This window comes from Pinus tabuliformis, chromosome 6, assembly GCF_031772625.1.
Source record: "Pinus tabuliformis cultivar Carrire ecotype Pingquan chromosome 6, CPIR1, whole genome shotgun sequence".
In the NCBI taxonomy this organism is placed as follows: domain Eukaryota; kingdom Viridiplantae; phylum Streptophyta; class Pinopsida; order Pinales; family Pinaceae; genus Pinus; species Pinus tabuliformis.
In genome coordinates this window covers 1,600,234,058-1,600,251,031 of record NC_142292.1, presented here as the reverse complement: position 1 = coordinate 1,600,251,031, position 16,974 = coordinate 1,600,234,058, and the positions used below count along the sequence as shown (strand labels likewise).

The 16,974-nt window shown below is 42.0% G+C and overlaps 1 long non-coding RNA gene and 1 pseudogene across 1 annotated transcript; one reads left to right on the top strand and one right to left on the bottom strand.

Annotated features, from left to right (window-relative positions):
* Positions 1–12,442: 12,442 nt before the first annotated feature.
* On the bottom strand, positions 12,443–13,553 carry LOC149264969 (uncharacterized). Its single transcript, XR_016250448.1, has 4 exons — positions 13,486–13,553; positions 13,239–13,320; positions 12,888–13,011; positions 12,443–12,579 (listed from the first exon to the last, which is right to left on the bottom strand). It is a non-coding gene; the product is annotated as an uncharacterized LOC149264969 (long non-coding RNA).
* Positions 13,554–14,127: 574 nt separating this feature from the next.
* On the top strand, positions 14,128–14,246 carry LOC149264968 (5S ribosomal RNA; annotated as a pseudogene).
* The last annotated feature ends 2,728 nt before the right edge of the window (positions 14,247–16,974 follow it).

Here is a 16,974-nt window from a genome sequence, read left to right as displayed (position 1 = left end):
ATCACTTGTTTTTGATAATGCAACTTACTTCTCTTCGTTGAAACTTTATGATCGTGCATTGCAATATGCTATTGTGCTTAAACATTCAGCTAACAACTACCTGCAGGGAAATGGTCTTGTCGAATCTACAAACAAGAATCTCATTCGCATCATAAACAAGACCATTTACTCTGAGAAACGAAACTGACATTCCGCTATGGTAATGCATTATGGGCTGACAGAGTTACACCCAAGCCCTCTCTGAACACATCTCCATACTTCCTTGTATACAGAAAAAAAGCCATCCTTCCGCCAAATATATACTTGCCTGCTCTCTAGTTATCCCAAGAATCCTTAGGCAAGCCGTGTCTATTGGTCCAGCGTAGGATGGACACATTACACAAGTTACAGGAAGAACATATGAAAGCAAAAGAAAAAATTTCACTCCACCAGAACCGTATCAAGAGATGGTTCGATTGAAAGTTTGCAGGGAGTGTCAACTTTGTTGTAGGTGACTTAGTATTGAAGTGGTATAAACCCCACGAAGACAAAGTGTTAAAATTGGCAACTAGGGCCAAACTCCATGTGGGTCACCGTAGGATTGATCTAAAGATCATTCGATTCTGACAAGTATTTATGGAGATATGAATTTATTTGTATTTACTTGACAAATTGTCAAGGTCAGCCAATAGTTAAATGTGTGGCACACATGCCCAGTGAATCATATAAATACAAGAGAGGTTGATTCATTTTCTCATCATCTCATCTCACTCATTCTTCTCTCTCTCCTTAGCTTTGGGTTATACAAGGAGTAGCTCACACGTGGGAAGGAGGAGGATGCATTAGGGCAAGGAGGACGCTGAAAGGAGGACGCAGAAACTGCTGAAGGTCTCGTTGACCTGTGTTGACCAAGTGTTGACTCATCAAGGGTGCAGTTTTGGTGTGGCTGCCTCTCCTAGGCAGGCCACAGATTTTGGCATAAAAATCGAGGCAATCTGTCCACAGGTTTGACCAACGTTGACTGCCCTAGTTTGGGTAGTAGGTTGACTTTAGTTAACAGCAGTTTGGTTGTGTTTTTGGGGCTGTTCAAGGGTTGTTTCGTCAGGATGTTTGAGGGCTAGATGACCGGAAATTGACCAAGCATATTGGAGGTCAATTTCAACTCGTTTGACAAAGTTTGACTCTGCTGATCTAGGGTTTTCTGTCGCTGATCTAGGGTTTGCTGTTGCTGATATAAAATTACAGAATTCTGATTTTGTACTATTTCTCTCTGCTGAACTATTGAAGATAAAATAAGATTTGATCAAAGGGTTTCCCTGCATTGGGGTTTGTCCCTGGTTAGCCACCACATCTTTTGTCTCTTGTCTTAGCTTGTTTTCTATTGATCGTTTAATGTTCTATCTGCACTTTACTTAATGTATATGTGATTGCTAATCTGTGACTAATAAGAAGAAAAGAAGTAAACTGCTCTAAGCATAGAACATACCATAGTTTAACATGGAATCAGAGTTGAGGTGAGGACAAAGCCCAAGCAAGAGCAAGAGAAATCACCGAAGAGAAGGTTGGCAAGGCTATCCTAAAACTTCATGGGGTCCTCAACACTCTTCCCTGCTGAAGACAAGCTCCGTGAGAAGTCTGACTATCACGAATGGAAGATGTCTCTCGATCTAACTTTTGAAGATCAGGAAGTATTGGACCATGTGAGAGGCAATATTGTTGCGCCTCCATCAAATGCATCCGTTGTTGCTAAAAGTAAGTGGTCCAAGGGAGAAGTCAAAGCAAGGAAGATCATCCGGGACTCTATTGACAAGCGCCTGGTGGCCTATGTTTCCGAACTAACAACCTCCAAGGAAATCAGCGATAGACTGGTGAGTTTATTTAAAGTTAATGATGCAAATCAAGTTTTGTTACTTAAAAATACGCTGAAGGAAATTAAGAAGGGAAAATATGAGAGGATGCAAGCATATTTCTTAAGGATCACCGAGATCAAGAACGATCTCCTATCTATTGGGGAAGTAGTTCCTGACAGGGAAATGACTATCACAACTCTTGGAGGACTGCCACATGAATGGTATATATTCATGACCAGTCTTCTCAACAATAATTTCATCCCAGGATTTGAGGAATTGATGGCTAGATGTATTCAAGAAGAGACAAGGATGGAAGAGCAAGAAATGCCCACACTTAAAGGCCATCCCTCTGCCTTTTCTTCTCATGCTAAAAGAAGAAACAATCCTAGGGCTAAATCCAAAGGAAAGGTTGGACCAAAGGGTGGAAGAAAAGGTCGATGTTACAATTGCAACAAAATGGGCCACTATGCGAGGGAGTGCCTTGATAAAAAGGACTCACACCATGATGATGACCAAAATCACTCTCAAGGCAATCAAAGGAATGGCAGGTCCAATGGCAGAGGTAAAAGAAATGTCAGAAATCAAGGAAGAGGACAACCCTTCAAGAAGGCAAGAAACTCTAGGTATGAATCTAATGTTGTTAACAATAAGCAAGATGAATATTGTCTACCAACGTCCCTTTCTACTGCTGCTCCCCCGGACTCGCTCGGAAATTGGCTTATTGATAGTGGTGCCTCAAGGCACTTCACTGGCTACAAAGAAGCTCTCTCCAATCTAATAGAAAAGGAAACAACCTGGAAATTGTTCTTGGGGACAACGCAAAATATCCCGTGAAAGATGTAGGGAATGTCACTCTTCAATTAAATCAGGGTAATACAATTCATTTGCAAGAAGTCCTATATGTACCTGATCTCAAAAAGAAATTGGTGTCCGTTTCGGCAATGGAGGACAAAGGCTACAAGGTAACCTTCATCGATGGCAAGGTACGTGTATGGAAAAAGAATTTTAAGGAAGCTTTCACTCTTGGGTTTCGAGTCGATTCATTATATCAGGTCGGAGGAAGTCCGCTGGGTGTCATGTCCTATGACACATCACTTTAGTCTAAACTATGGCATTAGAGGTTTGCTCACCTTCCTTCTAAAGCTCTACCCAATGCAAGACAAATGGTGACAAGGATGCCCGAGTTCCAAGTACAGCAAGAAGGTGTATGTCCTGGATGTGCCGAAGGGAAGCTCAAAAGGGGACCATTCCCCTCAAGCCAAAGCAAGTTCTCCGATATATTGCAGTTGGTTCACTCAGACATATCTGGTATGATGCCTTTGAACTCTTTAGGAGGATATTTATATTACCTCACTTTTACATATGATTATTCTCGCAAGACCTGGATATACTTATTGAAAAAGAAGGATGAAGTGTTCACTTCATTTCGTCACTTCAAAGCCTTGGTCGAGAATCAAACCGAAAAGAAGATCAAGATCTTAAGGATTGATACTGGGAGTAAGTATGAATCCAATGAGTTCAATGACTTTTGCAAAGAGGCCGTCATTAAGAGGGAGACTACAACACCATATATTCCTGAGCAGAATGGTGTGGCGGAAAGGAAGAATCGTACGATTGTGGAAGTTTTCCATGCTATGATTCATGATCAAAGACTTCCGAAGTTTCTATGGGCCGACGCTGCGAATACCGCCGTATATGTGCAAAACCGATGCCCTCATCAAGCATTGATTTCCAGGACTCCCGAAGAGATGTTGACTGGTAAGAAACCTGACGTATCTCATTTTAAAATTTTTGGAAGTCCGGTATATTTTCATGTGCTGAAGGAGAAGAGGAATAAATTGGGTGCATCTAGAAAGAAAGGAATCTTCGTGGGCTATAGCGAAAACACTAAGGGCTATAGAATCTATGTGGCTGGTCAAAGGGAAATCAAGATTAGCCATGATGTCACCTTTGATGAAGATATGGCTCTTAGCAAAGTTGACAATCTTCCTACTCAAAGGGGATCTAAAGAAGTTGACACCAGGGAACCAACGGAAAAGGAAAATGAGACGATGCCCGATGTGGAAGAACCTATGGATCCTATTGATCCCCCTCTGCGAGAGCCCTCCTCTTCTACGAAGAGGCCTTCGTGGCTTAGGGGGACACTTGATGATGCTGAAGGGCACATTGCACCCAGGGGAACCTTCTGGGAAAGTAAGAAGCCGACCAAGTATCAGGGATACTTGACCATCATGAGCATGATCATCCAAAATGAGCTTTCGTCATTCACAAAAGCTGTCAAGCATCAAGTATGGAAGGATGCTATGACTGAGGAATATGATTCCATCATGAAAAATGATGTCTGGGATGTGGTCCCTAGACCCTAGGACAAAGCAGTTGTCACCTCGAAATGGGATTTACAAGATAAAGCATGTAGTTTATGGAAGTGCGGAAAAGTATAACGCTCGTTTTATTGCTCGTGGCTTCTCTCAAAAGGAAGGTATAGACTATGACGAGATATTTGCACGTGTTGCCCGATATACCACCATCCGCTCGATCATAGCCCTTGCTGCTTCGCAAGGATGGAACCTACATCAAATGGATGTCAAGACCGCGTTCTTGCATGGTTCGATCAAAGAGGAGGTCTATGTGGAGCAACCCAAAGGATTTGAGATTCATGATCGAGAATCTCATGTGTGCAAGTTGAAAAAGGCCCTCTATGGGATGAAGCAAGCACCCCGAGCGCGGTATGAGAGGATCAATAGCTACTTGATGAAGCTGGGATTCACTAGCAGTGAAGCTGACGCTAACCTTTACTTTAAGGTTGACGACGACAATCCTCTCATACTGGTGTTGTACGTTGACGACCTCTTTCTAATAAGTGCAAACCCTCTCATTCACAAATGTAAGAGGGAGTTGGCTTCTAAATTTGAGATGAAGGACCTAGGACTGATGCACTATTTCCTAGGACTAGAAATCTGGCAGAAGCCAAGGGAGATTTTCCTGTCTCAAGGAAAATATGTGGTGAAGATATTGGAAAGATTCGGTATGGTGGACTGCAAGCCTGTGACTACCCCAATGGAGCTTTACTTCAAGAAGTTAAGCGGTAGTGCTACTGGACCCGTTTTACGAAATGCTACCAAGTATCGTCAACTCATCGTAGCATTGATGTTCTTGGTGAACTCTTGTCTGGATATATGTTTTGCAGTCAACACGTTAAGTCAACATATGGTTGAGCCTCACCACTCACATTGGATTGGTGCCAAGAATTTGTTGAGATATCTTCATGGCACAATCACTCATGGGTTGAGATACACTGTCGAAGATGTGAGACTATATGAATATATTGATGTTGATTGGGCAGGCAGCGTGGTGGACCGAAAGAGCCCTTCTGGGAGTTGTTTCTCTTTGGGATCTGCATCGATATCCTAGATGAGTAGGAAGAAGAAGTCGGTGGCTTTGAGCACTGCCGAGGTAGAGTACATTACTGCTAGTATGGCCTCTTGTGAGGTAGTCTGGTTGCGAAAGCTCTTTAGTGAGTTGTTTGGATTTACATTGGATAGCACCGTGATCTTGTATGACAACCGGAGTGAGATTAATTTATCGAAGAATCTCATATTTCATGATCGCTCCAAGCATATCGATATCAGGTACCACTATATTCGAGATATGGTACAACAGGGAGCAATAAAGCTCCAACATATCGGTACAGATGAACAGGTCGTCGACATTTTGACAAAGCCCCTAGGAAAGGTCAAATTCTTGACTTTCCGAGAACGACTTGGTGTCATTTAGAGACCCTCTTATGAGGGTCGAGTATGATGTATTAAGCTCTGGGAGCTCCAGGGGGCACGGGGTACTTGGAGCGACATGCGACCACAGGGCGACTCACCATCCCCTGGTGGTGCACTATGTACAGGGTAAAAGGTTCAACCCTCCCCTGTGACACCCAATGGCAACTGTAGAACATGATGATTAGTTCTCCTATGGGCTAGGATGATTAGTTCTCCGTGGCGACTGTGGAACATGATGATTAGTTCTCCTATGGGCCAGGATGATTAGTTCTCCTGTGGCGACTGTTGGACAGGATGATTCGTTCTCCTGTGCACAGGATGATTAGTTCTCCTGTCGAGGCATCCTACCCATGCAATCTGGGACTCATGGGAAGTACCTCTCATCTAATCAATGAGTAGGGAAATGAGGTTAGGGACCATTAGTAGTACTATTGATGGACGCATCGTCGTATCTACCGTACTCCCTATGCTAGGATAACCTCCATTGATCTGGGATTAGTGAGAGTGGTATGACACACTGTGAGACTGACTTCGGGTCAGTGGAGGATGGTATGATACATCCTCGATCATTTCTTCTTCTTCATAGTTCGAGAAAAACAAAGCAGATCAGAGCAGGGCCAAGCAATGCAGGGTAGTGCATTTGATGGTTGGGATAGCAGTGACGGTCAGACAGATTGCAGATGGAGTTCTCCTTAGTTGAGAGGGAGTGTTAAAATTGGCAACTAGGGCCAAACTCCATGTGGGTCACCTCAGTTATGGCAGCTGATATTTTTCCTAGATTCCTCTTGTCGAGAGGTGTAGGATTGATCTAAAGATCATTCAATTCCGACAAGTATTTATGGAGATATGAATTTATTTGTATTTACTTGACAAATTGTCAAGGTCGGCCAACAGTTAAATGTGTGGCACATATGCCCAATGAATCATATAAATACAAGAGAGGTTGATTCATTTTCTCATCATCTCATCTCACTCATTCTTCTCTCTCTCTCCTTAGCTTTGGGTTATACAAGGATCATCTCACACGTGGGAAGAAGGAGGATGCTAAAAGGAGGACGCAAAAGCTGCTGAAGGTCTCTTTGACATGCTTTGACCAAGTGTTGACTCATCAAGGGTGCGGTTTTGGTGTTGCTTCCTCTCCTAGGCAAGCCACAGATTTTGGCACAAAAATCAAGGAAATTCGTCCACAGGTTTGACCAGCGTTGACTGCCCTAGTTTCAGGCAGCAAGTTGACTTCAGTTAACAATAGTTTGACTGTGTTTTTGGCGCTGTTCAAGGGTTGTTTCTTCAAGCTGTTCGAGGGCTACTTGACCGGAAATTGACCAAGCATATTGGAGGTCAATTTCAACTCGTTTGACCAAGTTTGACTTTGCTGATCTAGGGTTTGCTGCTGCTGATATAAAATTACAAAAATCTGATTTTGTGGTATTTATCTCTATTGAACTATTGAAGATAAAAGAAGATTTGATCAAAGGGTTTCCACACATTGGGGTTTGTCCCTGGTTAGCCGCCACATCTTGTGTCTCTTGTCTTGGCTTGTTTTTTGTTGATCGTTTAATGTTCTATCTGCACTTTACTTAATGTACATGTGATTGCTAATCTGTGACTAATAAGAAGAAAACAAGTAAACTTCTCTAAGCATAGAACATACCATAATTTAACACAAAGGAAAACATACGAAGTTCGAGTCCCTGTAGATTGGTCTGTACACAGTTCACGAAAAACTTAGCCAACACACATATCTCTTTCAATCACTTGATGGGAGGATTGACAACCTTCCTGTCAATGACCAATATTTAAAATGTTACTTTCAATGATCTAGGGCTGCACCCCGCCCTATGTACATTAGCATGCTTATCTGTGTTTTGTTGTTTTACTTTGTTGTTTTTGCTTCACTTTGCTTTGCTTTGTTTTGATTGTCTTGTCATTTTGTTTTGTAAATAAGTGTTGTCCTATACTGTGTTCTGGCTTTTGAATAAGTATGTTGTTGAATTTAAAAGTCTTGTGACACTATAGCACTTGGCCATTCCTTTGTCCATCTTCTCTGTGATTGGTTGTAATTTTTGGCTGATGAAGCTTGGACGGAAAACACAATCCATCTATAAGGGAAGCTTTGGTCAAACTATGAACCTGTGTCCAAATAGGGAAACCCCATGCTTGTACTCAGTCTTCTACTCTTTGTGTTCAAGCTTAATCCAACTAGTAGAAATGAAGAAGGGGAAAATCTAAATGAGCAAACCTAAATCAGAGGCCTTACACGCTTCTCTGAAGGAACAACCTCTTCTGCTCTTAATAAGTCGGGATCCCTCTTCTGCCCCAAAAATAAATAAGTGCCTATGCACAGTCCTCTTTCAAAAAATACAAAGGCAAAAGAAGAGAAAGGCTTCTTGCACAGAGAGGCGAAGCAGGCAACTCCACCATGATAATGACTAGGCTCGCTGGCAGTGGAGCAATGCTTGTGTTCCTGCATGACTTCGTTGGGGTACTGTCTAGGCCTGTTGGTAGTGGAGCAACACTAGACATGAAAACTTATACTCTACAAATCTTAAGCTCGCAAACCAAACTACCCTTCCTGATTTTTAAACATTGTGATCTAGCTGAAAATTTTGCTATGTTTGACTGAGTTGGTACAAGGGGAACCATGTCTGTCCATGGGGTAAGTAGCAAAGCCAAAGTAACCCACACAACGAATCAATACTCCCTTAAAGGCTAATGCCCTGTGCTCAAAATGAACCAAAATAGAGAAGTTGGTATTCAACCAGTGTCGCCAAGTGTTGTAGTGGCTACAACACCCTCCAAAATTTTGGCTTGCATCCAAATTTCGGAGCCTTCCTTGGTTTTTCCCCTTGATGGTTGCAAACACTTGGGTTCATCCCATGAACTCTTGTCGAGTCTTTACACCCTTTTGGCTTGATTGGCTACCAATCGTCTTTTGGCATGTTGATTGCTATGTCATGCTTGCGAGGTTGTTCTGGCAATTTTGAAGGTTTGTCTTTGTGTGTATGAATTGTTTTCGCCTTGTGAACATCAGTGGTACTCACACACAAAATTGTAAACACTGTCGCACAAGTGTTGTCACGGTCGTTCGAAGATCTATCTCAAGTGTCGCACTTGTCGCTCTTAACCTTTGAGTCAGTCTCACTGAACACATGTTTGTCTTGTTGGTTTGAGGTGTCTTGTCGTAGAGTCGAGCTAAGTGTGTGATCACATTGTCGTATATGCACAAGTTCACTTGCTTTCACACTTAGTCATTTTTCCTGAAAACCTGTCGACCAGACAACCCTCCTTCAACCAGACCCCGATCTTAATGATCCTGCTCTGCTGCCCAGAACTGTAGAGAGCTTGAGGTTGTCCTCTGGGGCAGCCTGCACTGCACAATCCTTGAAGTGAGCCAATAGACTGTCTTCCAAAACTGTGCAAAAGTTGTCCCCAAGTCCGATCCACACCGCGCTTCCCTCAACATCACTCATCTAGCCTCCCTCTAGTCTTCCGAAAAATCCAAACTGCATTGCTCCTCAAAACTGCACAGAGGTTGCCCAGCTATTTGCCCTGCACTATCTGCAGAATCTGCGCAGAGCTTGTGAGTCAGGCCTCTATTGCACTGTTCCTAAGAATTGTGCAGATTTGACTGGCAGGCCCCTTGCTGGCTTGTTATGCTCTCCCTCTGAAAATTACGCAGTTTTCCCTGACAACCTCTCTGCTGCCCTACTCTGCACTTATCCTAGAAACTGTGCAAAACTGACTTCTTGACACTGTCTCTCAGAAATGCGCAGTTCTGACCAGTAGTTGCCCACAACCCAATCCAACCCTACTCTTGAAAACTGTGCAAAAATGCCTGTTAGTGCCTCCTGTTGCCCGCTCTGTCTTCCGCGGAGATACTGTGCAGATCCCCAGCTGGACCCCTAGATGACCTACCTAGTCCTCCCCTTGAAAAATGCACAGAATTTCCCAACAGTTCCCCAACACCCTACCTGGTCTTCCTCTTGGAAATTGCCCAATTACGACTCCCAGCTCGGTCCTTCCATGCAACTGTCACTGTTGTCCCAGATTGCACAAATATGCATCCTAGTGACATTTGCGCAGTTTTTCCCGATAGTGCTCCAGAGCCTCGCATCCTGGCCTGAGCTGTGCTCTACACGGTTTAAGTGTCTTGTCCCTCTCTTGGTCACCTACATCGAAACGAAAAACAATGCATCATGTTAGACTTGGAGATTTCTAGATTTGATGTCGTCTCGTCATGAGTGATTGCAGGAACAAGTACATTGACGAAACATGGCACAACGATGAACGGGATGAAGGAGCGCATGCTAAAAGACTTGCTCGCAGTTGAACGAACCGAAGCACATCAAGCAACAAGTGAAAGGGACACATACACATGCACCATTAAGCAAAGACCAAGACCATCAAAGACTCCACGCACTTTGCCATGTGGAGGTGAAGACATGTTACACTGAGAGCACACCATCACTCAACAGCACAACAGCTCGACACGGACACCACAGTCAGTGGATGCATGTCAGCAGTGTCATGAGTTGTCTCGGCCACATCACTACTATGAATCATATTTGTTGTAATCAAATGTAATGTAATGTGAAAGTCCAAGAGACGCACATATGAAGTTAAAGAGTCATGTAAGTCAAAAAGTCACATGAAGTCAAATAGTGATGAGGGAAGTCGAAGAGTCACAAGGGTCAGTTATCCCCCCTTGGCTATATATACCCCCTCATTGTATGAGCAAAAGACTTTTCACCTTATCTCCTCCCACATAGCCTTGAGAGTTTACAGTTTGTTCTTTGAGGAGCGAGGAGTGGCTCCAATGTCTCACTACTGGGGCTAGTGATGTATGGTGTACAAATGTGTCTTGGAACTTTTGCTTAATTTAGAAGTCTATGTCAGGTCAACACATTTTCACACATGTTTTGTACATGTTTGTAAAACTATTCTTTAAACGTTTGTAATGCATGTTTGCTTAACCTATACTAAGATAGTTGAACTACTTCAATTATTTTAGTACTTACATTATCGAAGATGTGTTGTATTTTTTATCACTGTTGTCTTGTCCATGTGGACTACTCGCCAGACATTAGACAAAAGATCCTTTTGTTTTCTTGGTTTTAACAACCGTCACCCCCATGTGGACTACTCCGCTTGACGGTGTACGTGTTTTCCCTTGAGGTTTGTTTTTCATGATTGCTGCATCTGTTGTGGTCTATTTCGTTGGATGCCAGACAGACCCTTGTTATTGTTAACATGTGTTTTTTCCCGAGTTGAGACTATTTCCTCTCATCAAGAGGCTCACTTCACTTTCCCCTTTGACAGTAAGAGAACCCGAACACAAAGTTACATTACGCACTCACCATGCATACTCACCTCACTTTCTTGAAGTTACAAGCATAACACTTTCATGTGCTGAACAACAAGGGCTAAGGCAAATCTCTAAGATAATGAAAATTGAGCCATCGTACTGGATGTGACTCCTATGCCAAACGGTGTGAAGTTTAGTTGAGACTTCATTCCAGAGAGATCCCCTGAATGTTGGCGGGTCCAACACCGTCAATAAGACGTTAATTTTATATGTCATGGTTACATTTTGTTTATATACTAATTTACAGTTTGACTTGTTAAATTTAAATTGACAATAATATTCATATGGGTGGTTGATAGAATTCCTCCTATCTATTCATTTCCACCAAAAAAATGTTTACCCCTTATAAATCTATATGACCGTGCAAATAAGCCAAAAATGATGATGCACATTTATAAACACTATTACCTATAAAAGATGTATGTTTTAATAATAGTTTGTAATTAACATCTAATATAGCTCTAAATATGTTATTTATTTTATTATTTACAAATTCAATATAAAGTATCCTAATCATATATTATAATTAAAATATAATATAATTCTTAAATTTATAAACTTAACTTAAAAAGATAACATACTCCACTCGATTATCCACCTAACCACTTTGAAAATGTAAATATAAATTATTTTAAATAACGTCAATCAATTGAAAATACGTCTCAAATGTACTAATAATCAAAATAAATAAATGAAAGAGATATCGATTTAAAGGCTATGAATATACCATATCCGTATATACTCTTTAATAAATAAATTTAATTTAATTTAAATCAGGAAAATCCAACGTGTGTGAAAGATAAAGTGACCAAATGAAAAAGAAACTTAAAAGCTAACAAGATATACCATACCATACACATTCTTTAAAATGTAAATTTAATTTATTTTAAATAAGGTAAATCTAGTGCATCTGAAACCACACCCGGCTATGGCAACCTATGGTTTCAGTGTTATTTGTATTTAATCTAAATCTCACGCTAAAATTTCGAGGAACGGGAGCTTCCTAGGGTTTCCGTATTATGAGTTTAGCTTACGCCTTTTTCTCTATTCTGACCCTAAAAAAATTAGAGTTGGGGTTATGGCAACCTATGGTTTCAGTGTTATTTGTATTTAATCTAAATCTCACGCTAAAATTTCGAGGAACGGGAGCTTCCTAGGGTTTCCGTATTATGAGTTTAGCTTACGCCTTGAGTTTAGCTTACGCCTTTTTCTCTATTCTGACCCTAAAAAAATTGGAGTTGGGGTTAAGAAACTCATATAAAAAAGTTGAGGAGTTGTTTATGGAGGTGGGGAATTGCTCAAAGTAGTTGGAATCTTAGCAAAAAAAATTTCAAAAAATCTTGTAGATGAATCGTATTTTTAATGGTGAAAATAGATTCAACACCATCAAAAACATTATTTAAAACACTTAAAATTTTAAAATTTAACAACTATAACTCAGATTCTATTCATGATGGAATCATTGGTAACTGAGAGGCTATACCAACGAGAACCACTGCAATTAACCGCACCCACCAATTTCACCTCGAATGAGCAGCCACCAATTTCACCTCGAATGATAAATATTGTGTGGATTGTCAGCCTCTGTCCTTCTCCAAGTCAGCTCCATTAACTGCAAACCAATCAAATACAGCCTCAGACGGATACAGATTCATTATGTAATGGAACATGGAGCGCTGCAAAGTCCAGGTCCATGAAGCCATACATGCGAAAAACGTTTCTTAAAAGCGAAAAACGTTTCTTAAAAGATGAAGCCATACAGGCGAAAAACGTTTCTTAAAAGATGAAATTATCGGTGGAGGAAAAAAAAACAAAACAAGTAGCCATTTCAAAGATGAAAACCCTGAAAGGGGATAAAAGCCCGGAAGGCTTCCTACCAAGGAAAATTAAAGCAATACGCGAGTTCAGAATGAGCTCTACCTTGAATAGCTTTCTCTTTCTTGAAAGGCCCAACGATTTCTCTCTTAGCGATAAACTCTTACTCTTCCATGAAGGTGACAATGGAAAACCAGCTGGTTCGTACGCATCCAATTCCATCTGGGAGCTATTATTAGTACACAGGACATCTCATTACTAAATATCTACTATCAGAACAGGGGACATCTCATTACTAAATATTTATTATCAGAACAGAGGACATCTCATTGCCAAATATTTATTAGAAAAGAGCAATCTATATATGTATATAGACTTAAATTAAAGAAAACAAATCAGAAGATAATTATGTCTGAACCAAAAAAATTCTTAAAGAAAATCGGAAGATAATTATACCGGGAAGGGAAAAAAATCCCAAATCATGGAACTCAGTTCCTTCTGTCCATTTCTTCTCTAAATCCCCCAAAAAAAATTAAATCTGCTAACAAAAAAATGCAAACACACAAACATAAAAGAAAATTAACAAACCAACCAGAAACACAAATTACAAACCAATTAAAGGAGAAAATGGACTGTAAAAGCCAAGATGCATGGCCATGCACACAATAATATAAAAGACAATAACAGATCAACCAGAAAGAACCTGCAAATAAAATAAAAAGAGAAATTGGATGTAAACGCAAAGATGCATTGGCACACGGTGGATAAATAACTACAAGAAGCCAAGCTAGCGATTGCCAAATACATAGCTTAAAACTGCTTCGATGTTCCGCTACATTCCAAACGGCAAAATTCTAGTTTCTGGTCACGTCCGCTTTTTAAATACCATTTGTTTTCTGTTCGAATCCACCGCCAATGCGTAGCATATTAAATTTCCTCTTGGAAAAACGCGCGGTATACGAATTCCAGGCGGTTTTAGATTCTCTCTCTATGGTGGGTTCCCAGATGACGTGAAGGCGGTTTTATGAATGAATTATGTTTTAAATGGAACTACACATAGAGGTGGTTTTCGAAGATACCAAAATTGTGTTTTATGGACAAATTACGTTTTAAATGAAAATTGATTCAGTGAAGCATTTTTATGTTGTAAAGCTTGAGGCTTATGTTATTCAAACTCCAATATTTAGCACCACCTTAGGATGGAAAGGGAAGTGAGCTTGTGTAATCAATTATATATATATATATATATATATATTTATTTATTTTTCTTTTTTTCTTTTAATGTAATTTAAAAATGATGATAGTGATAATGGTTATTAACATTTACTAAAATAATGCACCAGATCTCAGCGATCATACCAGCGTTAATGCACCGAATCTCATTAGAACTCCGCAATTAAGCGCGCTTGGGCTAGAGTAGTATTGGGATGGGTGACCTCCCGGGAAGTCCTAGTGTTGCACCCTCCTGCCTTTCATTTCCTTATGACAATTTTTTATTGATTTCCCCTCTTTTTTTCTTGCAGAAAGAGGTCTTCGCCCCTACACCTGCGGTAGTCTTTCAACCGCTTATAGCGAGGTGCGGCACTACCAATCGTTTTCTTTTCACCAATACTTACAATTGTAGACTACGCCTAACATTCCATACTTAGTCTTATTTTCGTTACCAAGTATTATTAATGTGTTCCTTTATACAAGTGAAAGCCCATAACATTCACATAAACAATATTATACAAGAGAAATGCACAACAGTATAAAGAGAGGGGCAACTCCTTGCAATATGAGTCTGCCCGAATCAATATATTATACAATTTTTCCACTTTTACGAAGTACAGACTAAGTCCTTGGGAAACCCCAAATTTATACTTAGCGAATTTTCACAACTTCGGCAAACTCGATTGCCCAGCTCGTCGGCGCCTCCGCACGGTCGTCGCACGACTCTCCAACCCTTCGTTCACCTCATCGCACGATCATGTTGTTTGCCCAACTCAGGCGCACCTCCAAGTCGCCACACACGGGCACCTCTGCCCGAGACACACCTTCATTCACAATCTCAACACTTCACCAAAAGTCATATGGTGCACACTTGCACGACGAGTGGGCGCTCACCCGAGTCCCCCAAGAATCCGTGCCAAGTCGTCGCACAAACTGGGCGCCCACCAACGTTTCACCATTGGGCACTTCGTCGCATAAACCAGGCGCCACACACCCGTACACGCCCTCACCCAACCACCGGGCGCTCCTGCCCGCACCTTCACCCACAACCGCGCTATCACCGTGCCGTCCTGCCCAAGAAAGGGTGCATGGCTAAACTTGCTCCTTCTCCTTAGAACTGCGCACTAGACCTGTGCCTCCACCTTGTAGAGTGAAGATGTTGAGCGAAAGTTAGTTGTTCGAAGGAGCTCCACGCTCACCCAATATATATCAAACGTAGGGCGTAGTCTTGCTGCCCAGCCGACTCGCCCAAAGCCCCTACTCCATCGCAAACGTGCCAAGATACATGTCGGCTTTGCCCATGATCACAGGTCGGCCTTCACATGTTTTACACCACGCTCCCATGCGTATAAGTTACTCGCCCTCCTCCTATTATGCGCACACACTTCGCATAACCAAGTCTCAGCTCGCATATCATCCAACCGCAGCTGCACTCCAAGCCAAACGCTGTTCGTTCAGCTCTACCCGCGTGAACGCACATTCCACCCGCACGCCCAGAACTGCAGGTCGTTACATCCTCCTCCACCTGAAATCGTTGTCGTCCTCGACAACATACCATCCTGGTAGCCATCCACCAAGATCATCAACAACTATCTTATCCATGATGTCAACTCCTCCACATACTGCAAACATCTCTGCAACATATGTAGAAACATCGTCTCCATCATGTCTCATCCCGGCAACCATCTGTCACCAAGATCACCATACCAAGGTATACACCTCATTGGTATGTCATACATCGAAAATCATCTCAATCCATGACCATTGACCATCCTATCACGATCTCCACATGCTGCTCTCCATCGTGGAAGGCTGGCCCCTCCATCTCAAGCTACATGCTTCCTGCAACCTCTCGTGTCGACCTCATCATGTGTTGTCCTCATGTGAACTGCTGCCATGATATTCCAACACAATGCTAACACATATCTGCACACTGCTAGCCCCCAACTAGTTGGGTAGCTAATCCAACTGTCACGTTCAAACCATGAGAATGCACATCCCCATGCCATCATCAGTCGTTTCTCAGAACATCCTGTCATATCATCAACTCGATCAAGAATCCATCTCCATACAAGTGTAAGCCATGCTCAGGTCCATGAAGTAGTCCTCATCCTATTTGCAACATGCTGTCCATGATGTCTGGTACTAACGTGTTGTATGAAATCAGTCACATCTACCCCCACATCATCATCCATATGTGTATCTCCTCAATATGAAGAAACCATCTCATCAAACCGACTCTCGATGTGCCACATCCAGGTCCGTGAAGCAACCTCCATCTCATTTGTAATGTGCCATCCCTCAAGTCTGCCATAGAAACAAGTACACACCTGTCTCATCTCCCATGTGCTGCCCATGATCATAGATCAATCGGCCCCCATGTGTCAAAAGTGGTTGAGTCTCGGCTCAACCCATGCCCAAGTGTTGCCACCAAGGCATCATCATCGTTGTAACTCCATCACTCCAAAGTGTCTCATATCGATCCTCCACATCAAGTCACTCTTCCAAGCCATTCCCATACATGTACTTGAAAGTATGCACCCCATCCTACATCAAAGTCTCTGACCTCAGCTCCTCAATGCATCAGATCCTCCAAGTCCACCATATATGAAGTCCCTAAAAGTCACAACCTCATGTCATCATGAGCTCCATGAGTCATCTCCAACCAACATCTCAGCAAGCATGCAAGTCTCGGCCCAAAGGTCTCTGCAAGATGCCTCAGCTCTCCATGTAGTAGGAATGATCCATAGTTTGCTCACAACTCTATCTAAGTCCATGGCCTTGTTGTACAAGGGTGCACAACCTCTCCATCGACTTATAAGTGAAACATCTCCATGTCACATCAGCAAATCCACCTACACAACATTCCTACCTTGGCACTCCTCATTGGATGCCCATAAGTGACACCTCTATAAGTGCTCCTGCATAATATCCCTGCATAAGACTGCCATGCTCCATGTCTCCAACCTGATGTCCATGA